The sequence below is a fragment of the Eublepharis macularius genome, chromosome 7, assembly GCF_028583425.1.
Source record: "Eublepharis macularius isolate TG4126 chromosome 7, MPM_Emac_v1.0, whole genome shotgun sequence".
In the NCBI taxonomy this organism is placed as follows: Eukaryota; Metazoa; Chordata; class Lepidosauria; order Squamata; family Eublepharidae; genus Eublepharis; species Eublepharis macularius.
The window spans coordinates 71752899-71760397 of NC_072796.1; the positions used below are offsets into that span (position 1 = coordinate 71752899).

The window sequence follows — 7499 nt, forward strand, 5'->3', positions numbered from 1 at the left end:
AGGCACTGAAGCTAGATTATTTCTTCTATTTTACTGTCCCCTTCCAAAGCCAGGGTGGCATTGGCACAATGCCCCCCTCCCCCCGGCCAGAGCCTTAGTACCAGTATGCATTGACAGGCCCATGCATCATAGTCCTTTTTGAGACCCAGCCAAGTTGTGTGCCTTTTGGAGAAAAATGTTCAAGTTGCTGGTGGGGGTATGAACAATTTTTAGATATCCACTGTAGTGCAATGGCTAGAGAGTTGGTCTAGAATCTGGCAGACTCTGATTCTGTGCCTTGTAGGCTTGATGGATGTTCTTGGCTCAGCCTAAGTAAACAATTGTGTTGTGTTTTCCAGAGGCAGTCTAGGTGATTTTGGGGCCCTGGACAAATGTTCTTGACGGGGCCCCAGAACCAGTGCCGCCCCACCACTGGCTCCTTGCCAAGGCCAAGCAATTTGGCAACCTAGGCCCCAGATAGAGTGGGCAGGAGTGCGTTGTTTCCTTCCTCCCCCCCCCTCCACCCCCTCATACAACTAAGAAGGCCATCGGTGGAGTCACTCCAATGTGAGGCATGGAGCAGCTGTCTATTGTTAGCCTGGTTGTGATGAGGGTGAAACAAATCAAGGGAGAACAGCAATGTGTAAACCACTCTAGGTTCCCATGGGGGAGAAAACCGGGGCATAAGATAAACCTTTAATTTGGTGGGGAGGGGGTATATACATTTTATGTGTATGTGTCTGTATGTTTTATGCATTCAAATCACTTGTGGTGTACTTTAGAATTATATTGAGCTCCACAGTATCCCAAAAACCTTGTCCATGTATTGCAAACCGAAGTCAATCTACCACATCTAGGGTATTCTTCTTTTCCCTACTGCCTTCAATTTTTCTTAGCATTATTGTCTTTTCTAGTGAACCTTGTCTTCTCATGATGTGACATAAGCACTATCATCAATTGATATCTTCAAGGGAGAAAGCAGGCCTGATTTGGTCTGGACATGTCTTTTTCGGAGTCCATGGTACATGTAAATTGAAACTTTCTTCCCACTTCACAGTGTGAATGCTTTTTCCTCCTATGAGCTTTGTCTAAATTTTACTGTACTGATACTGCTCATTTGGCCAAAAGGCCTGCCCTTGATCAATGCCACATTAAATACTTCATAATAAAAATATGTTTTTAGAACCATTTAAAAGTGTCCTTAAGTGCCATACGCCGATTTAAAAAACCATAAGCTAAATGTTTGGGAACACAACCAGATATGTGAATGACTGAAATGCAGCCCAATCCCACTGCTACTTAAAATCCATTTTTGATGGAGGTCTGGATTGTCTTACATTGGTGTCATTGGGCTTGGAATCAGGAACCTGGAAGCGTTCCATGGGGGCTACAACTTTCATGCCAAGGCTAAGAGGGTGGGAACGGGATCTCTCTGGGGTGGCAAACTCTGGCCTTGGAAGTTACTGGCAATTTGGGGGTGGGACTTGTGCAAAGGAAAATCTGAGTAGGGATCTCCCCCAGAATCCATGGTCCGCATTTGCCCTCTAAAGAGATTGCCCTTGGAAGCAGCCAGTTTATCTGTAGGGAACTACTCTCTCTAACCTGAACTCAAGCCCAACCAGGAGTTTGGCAGCCCTAGGAAAATTTCTGAAAAAGATGGCAAAGGAGGGCCAGCAACTGATAGAGGCATGGAAGCCCACACCAGGACAGTAGCAGGGGCCTACTTGGGCAAAAGGGACGACCAGTGCTCTCATCCCCCATAGTCCACTCCTTTCAGCCCCACACAAACCCAGTTCCCCCACCCCAGCTGCCACACACAGACCCAAATCCTCCACTCAGCCCCTCTCAGAACCAAAACCACCCTCAGCTGCCCCACACCGAGTACCCCAGGAACAGGCTGGCCAGCCTGCCCCATTGTTCCCTATGCTGGGAACCAACCTCCCATCAAAGAAGGGAACACAGACACACAATCATTAAGTTTAAAAAACCTTTATTTTCTCATTTTCAAATTACAAGTGGTCAACAAATCACAACATATTACACTTATTGTCCCTCATAGCACAACACAACACAATTAACTACACATCAGAGAATCTTAAACACATTTTTTTTTTGAAATGGACAAACAGTAAAGTTTTGAACATTACCACAGGTCACATAGTGAGCGGGCACAACAGGGCATGGAAACAGAAGATGATCATAATAACTACCAGCCTAATACAACTCTCCCTCCATAAAACGACTTAATGGGGGGGAACCACTGCAACAGGGTCCAGCAGAACCTATGTCATTTCCTGTGGCTGTGCTTTCAGTTCAGACACACAAAGCTGAACTGGGCACTTCCAAGGCACTGGACAATGGTATTTCTGGAGCAGTTCTGCAGAGGTCTCCCCCCACCCCCACACCAGCCTCAGAATTTACCTGGGAACATCTGTGAGAGATCATCATTGGCCGGTGCCCATCCACCACTCTTCCCGCATCCCCCAACCATGCAAACCCAACATTAACATCAAATTTTTTTTTTTAAACATGAACAGAACATCAACTTTTAAAAAACATAAGCACAACATTTTTTTTTGGGTTTTTTTCCTTTTTTTTACATGAACAGAACATCAACTTTTAAAAAACATAATCACAACATTTTTTTTGGTTTTTTTTCCTTTTTTTTACATGAACAGAACATCAACTTTTAAAAAACATAATCACAACATTTTTTTGGGTTTTTTTTTCCTTTTTTTTACATGAACAGAACATCAACTTTTAAAAAACATAATCACAACATTTTTTTTTTGGTTTTTTTTCCTTTTTTTTACATGAACAGAACATCAACTTTCAAAAAACAGTACAACAATTCTTCTACAATTTTTTTTACAATGATTTCATCTGATAAAAACACCTAAGCAATCCCTATCTAACCTGTTTCTCCCTCCAGTAGCAATCCATGTTTCTGGGGCATTATTTTTCATAATAAATTTGGTCCCACAGGGTATGTCTCAGTGATGGGAGATGTTTTGAATACCCTGGGGGGGGGGCTTTCAAATTGCTGGGTGTTTTCCCTTTGCCACTGGTTCCTAACCACCCTCCCTCTACTGGCCGGTTTTAACTGTATATACAGGGTTTTATACAGGGGAGAGCGCGATTCCAAAGGATTGGACTCATAGAGGATGCAGGCCACAAGTTGGGCTCACCTCAGTCACTCTGGAAGTCCAGTCCTGAGAAATCGAAGAGGCGAGAGTTGACCTTCAGGAAGGTCAACTGCTCGACTCTCCATGGGAGAAGGCGAGTGCGATGTGGGCCGACAATGTCGCCCGCATGTGAAAAGACGCGCTCGCTCTCCACGCTCGTCGGAGGGCATGAGAGCAGCCGCTGCGCCTCGAGGGAGAGGTCCGGCCAGACCGACTCCTTCCTGGCCCAGTAGCTGAGCGGATCGGTCACACTAACACCAGTCCTGCAGTCCAGCGATGTTCAGGCGGTCTTGCAGCTGGTCCTCCTCTCCTCCACGATGCTGTCAAGAAAATTGGAAATGTTAGCAGAGTCAACACCACACGCCGCACACGCAACCCCAAAATTCAAGGCCCCGTTGCACAAGCCAAGTCAGCCCCCCCCCCTTAAAGGCTAGGGCCAACCAGCAGCAAAACAAAACACATCCACCCAGCAGAGCTTCTGGCCTGTGCAGGCCAGAAGCTGGCACACTCATTTTTTAGTCCTGTGAAACAGCAGTTCATGCCCACCCCACACTCAAACTTGAAAAATGAAACATGAAAGAAAGCAGGCACTGCGATCAATGCTGGCCCCCCTAACCCCCAAACAATATCCTCTTGCCCAACCAGAAAATGGCCCCCCCCCCGGCCCAAGCCATAAAGACAGAGCCAAAGCATATGCTCGCAGGTAGGCACAGCAGCAGACATAAGCTCAAAAACCAAATTTAACAACAACCCTACCAGTCCACCAGTGCAGATGTCCAGCAATGTTGATCCTCCACGCAGAGATCTGCAGGCCGATGTCCACCAAGTGCAGTCCAGTCCAGAAGAGGTCCACCAACGATAAACAACCTGAATGTGAAGCAAAACAGTGAGTGCCAGGCCAGCAAACGGGAAGGGTTACCAAAGCCGGAGCAGCAGGCCTGTGTGTGGGCCGAAGGCTGGCACAGTTGATCAGGACGGAGCCTGTTGGGAATCCTTGCAAGCAGGGGACCAGACACAGAAACGCAAGCCACACCATTCCAGATTGTGGAGCACAACTGTGAGTGCCAGGCCAGCAACCAAAAAGGGTTACCTTGGCCAAAGCAGCATACCTGTGTGTGGCCCACAGGCTGGCACAGTTGATCAGGACGGAGCCTGTTGGGAATCCTTGCTAGCAGGGGACCAGACACAGAAAGGCAAGCCACACCATTCCAGATTGTGAAGCACAACTGTGAGAGCCAGCCAGAAGAAAGGCTTCTGGCCTGTGTAGGCCCGAAGCTGGCACACTCTTGTTTTAATCTTCAAACAGTGGATCAAGCTTAAAGAAGGCAAGCACAACAACCAATGCTGAAACCCCCCCCCCCCACCATCAAACATTGTCTGCCCAACCTGTCCCCCAGGCCATACCTGTGTGTGGCCCACAGGCTGGCACAGTTGATCAGGACGGAGCCTGTTGGGAATCCTTGCTAGCAGGGGACCAGACACAGAAAGGCAAGCCACACCATTCCAGATTGTGAAGCACAACTGTGAGAGCCAGCCAGAAGAAAGGCTTCTGGCCTGTGTAGGCCCGAAGCTGGCACACTCTGGTTTTAATCTTAAAACAGTGGATCAAGCTTAAAGAAGGCAAGCACAACAACCAATGCTGAAACCCCCCCCCCCCACCATCAAAGATTGTCTGCCCAACCTGTCCCCCAGGCCATACCTGTGTGTGGCCCACAGGCTGGCACAGTTGATCAGGACGGAGCCTGTTGGGAATCCTTGCTAGCAGGGGACCAGACACAGAAAGGCAAGCCACACCATTCCAGATTGTGAAGCACAACTGTGAGAGCCAGCCAGAAGAAAGGCTTCTGGCCTGTGTAGGCCCGAAGCTGGCACACTCTGGTTTTAATCTTAAAACAGTGGATCAAGCTTAAAGAAGGCAAGCACAACAACCAATGCTGAAACCCCCCCCCCCACCATCAAAGATTGTCTGCCCAACCTGTCCCCCAGGCCATACCTGTGTGTGGCCCACAGGCTGGCACAGTTGATCAGGACGGAGCCTGTTGGGAATCCTTGCTAGCAGGGGACCAGACACAGAAAGGCAAGCCACACCATTCCAGATTGTGAAGCACAACTGTGAGAGCCAGCCAGAAGAAAGGCTTCTGGCCTGTGTAGGCCCGAAGCTGGCACACTCTGGTTTTAATCTTAAAACAGTGGATCAAGCTTAAAGAAGGCAAGCACAACAACCAATGCTGAAACCCCCCCCCCCACCATCAAACACTGTCTGCCCAACCTGTCCCCCAGGCCATACCTGTGTGTGGCCCACAGGCTGGCACAGTTGATCAGGACGGAGCCTGTTGGGAATCCTTGCTAGCAGGGGACCAGACACAGAAAGGCAAGCCACACCATTCCAGATTGTGAAGCACAACTGTGAGAGCCAGCCAGAAGAAAGGCTTCTGGCCTGTGTAGGCCCGAAGCTGGCACACTCTGGTTTTAATCTTAAAACAGTGGATCAAGCTTAAAGAAGGCAAGCACAACAACCAATGCTGAAACCCCCCCCCCCCCACCATCAAAGATTGTCTGCCCAACCTGTCCCCCAGGCCATACCTGTGTGTGGCCCACAGGCTGGCACAGTTGATCAGGACGGAGCCTGTTGGGAATCCTTGCTAGCAGGGGACCAGACACAGAAAGGCAAGCCACACCATTCCAGATTGTGAAGCACAACTGTGAGAGCCAGCCAGAAGAAAGGCTTCTGGCCTGTGTAGGCCCGAAGCTGGCACACTCTGGTTTTAATCTTCAAACAGTGGATCAAGCTTAAAGAAGGCAAGCACAGCAACCAATGCTGAAACCCCCCCCCCCACCATCAAAGATTGTCTGCCCAACCTGTCCCCCAGGCCATACCTGTGTGTGGCCCACAGGCTGGCACAGTTGATCAGGACGGAGCCTGTTGGGAATCCTTGCTAGCAGGGGACCAGACACAGAAAGGCAAGCCACACCATTCCAGATTGTGAGGCACAACTGTGAGAGCCAGCCAGAAGAAAGGCTTCTGGCCTGTGTAGGCCCAAAGCTGGCACACTCTGGTTTTAATCTTAAAACAGTGGATCAAGCTTAAAGAAGGCAAGCACAACAACCAATGCTGAAACCCCCCCCCCCCACCATCAAACATTGTCTGCCCAACCTGTCCCCCAGGCCATACCTGTGTGTGGCCCACAGGCTGGCACAGTTGATCAGGACGGAGCCTGTTGGGAATCCTTGCTAGCAGGGGACCAGACACAGAAAGGCAAGCCACACCATTCCAGATTGTGAAGCACAACTGTGAGAGCCAGCCAGAAGAAAGGCTTCTGGCCTGTGTAGGCCCAAAGCTGGCACACTCTTGTTTTAATCTTCAAACAGTGGATCAAGCTTAAAGAAGGCAAGCACAACAACCAATGCTGAAACCCCCCCCCCCCACCATCAAACATTGTCTGCCCAACCTGTCCCCCAGGCCATACCTGTGTGTGGCCCACAGGCTGGCACAGTTGATCAGGACGGAGCCTGTTGGGAATCCTTGCAAGCAGGGGACCAGACACAGAAAAGCAAGCCACACCATTCCAGATTGTGGAGCACAACTGTGAGAGCCAGCCAGAAGAAAGGCTTCTGGCCTGTGTAGGCCCAAAGCTGGCACACTCTTGTTTTAATCTTCAAACAGTGGATCAAGCTTAAAGAAGGCAAGCACAACAACCAATGCTGAAACCCCCACCCCACCATCAAACATTGTCTGCCCAACCTGTCCCCCAGGCCATGCCAAGAATAAACTGCAACACCTTTTTGCAGAGGCAGGCCACAGCAGCACATTGCCCAGCATCAAAAAAATTTACAAAAATTTTAAAAAGGCCTACCAGGTGTCCTCTCAGGATGTCCAGCACAGTTGATCCTCCAGGCAGATGTCCTCCAGGCTCCAGGTGCAGTCTCTCTTCTTCTCCTCTCTCGGTCACAGCTCAGCAGCAGCAGCAACAGAAGTGTTCCAGACAGTCTTGCTCCAAATTTAAATCCCCTGCTGCAGCCTCAGCCAAAGATTTAAATCTATTGGCTGGCATGAGAATGCAGCAGTGGGATTGGTGACTCCTAAAGTCCCCAGTCCCCTGCCTTTCCCCACCCACACTCCAAGAGCCACCCTCCTCCTGCTCCCCCTCCCCTACCTGTTAGTTTTGGCGGGAATCTCTGCTGCTTTGCAAATGCAAAGTGCAATGCAATGCTTGCACCTTGCATTTGCAAGGCAAAGCAGGATTCCCTATCCTCCTTTGCAAGAGGGGTGGGGGGTGACAGAAGGAGTGAGTGATTCACTCCTTCTCCCCCCCTCCCCTCTTCTAAGAGCCTGCA

At 49.6% G+C, this 7499-nt stretch overlaps 1 long non-coding RNA gene across 1 annotated transcript; it reads right to left on the reverse strand.

Annotated features, from left to right (window-relative positions):
* Positions 1-3171: 3171 nt before the first annotated feature.
* LOC129333106 (uncharacterized) lies at positions 3172-7106 on the reverse strand. Its single transcript, XR_008597393.1, has 3 exons — positions 7019-7106; positions 3921-4031; positions 3172-3484 (listed from the first exon to the last, which is right to left on the reverse strand). It is a non-coding gene; the product is annotated as an uncharacterized LOC129333106 (long non-coding RNA).
* Between the last annotated feature and the right edge of the window lie 393 nt (positions 7107-7499).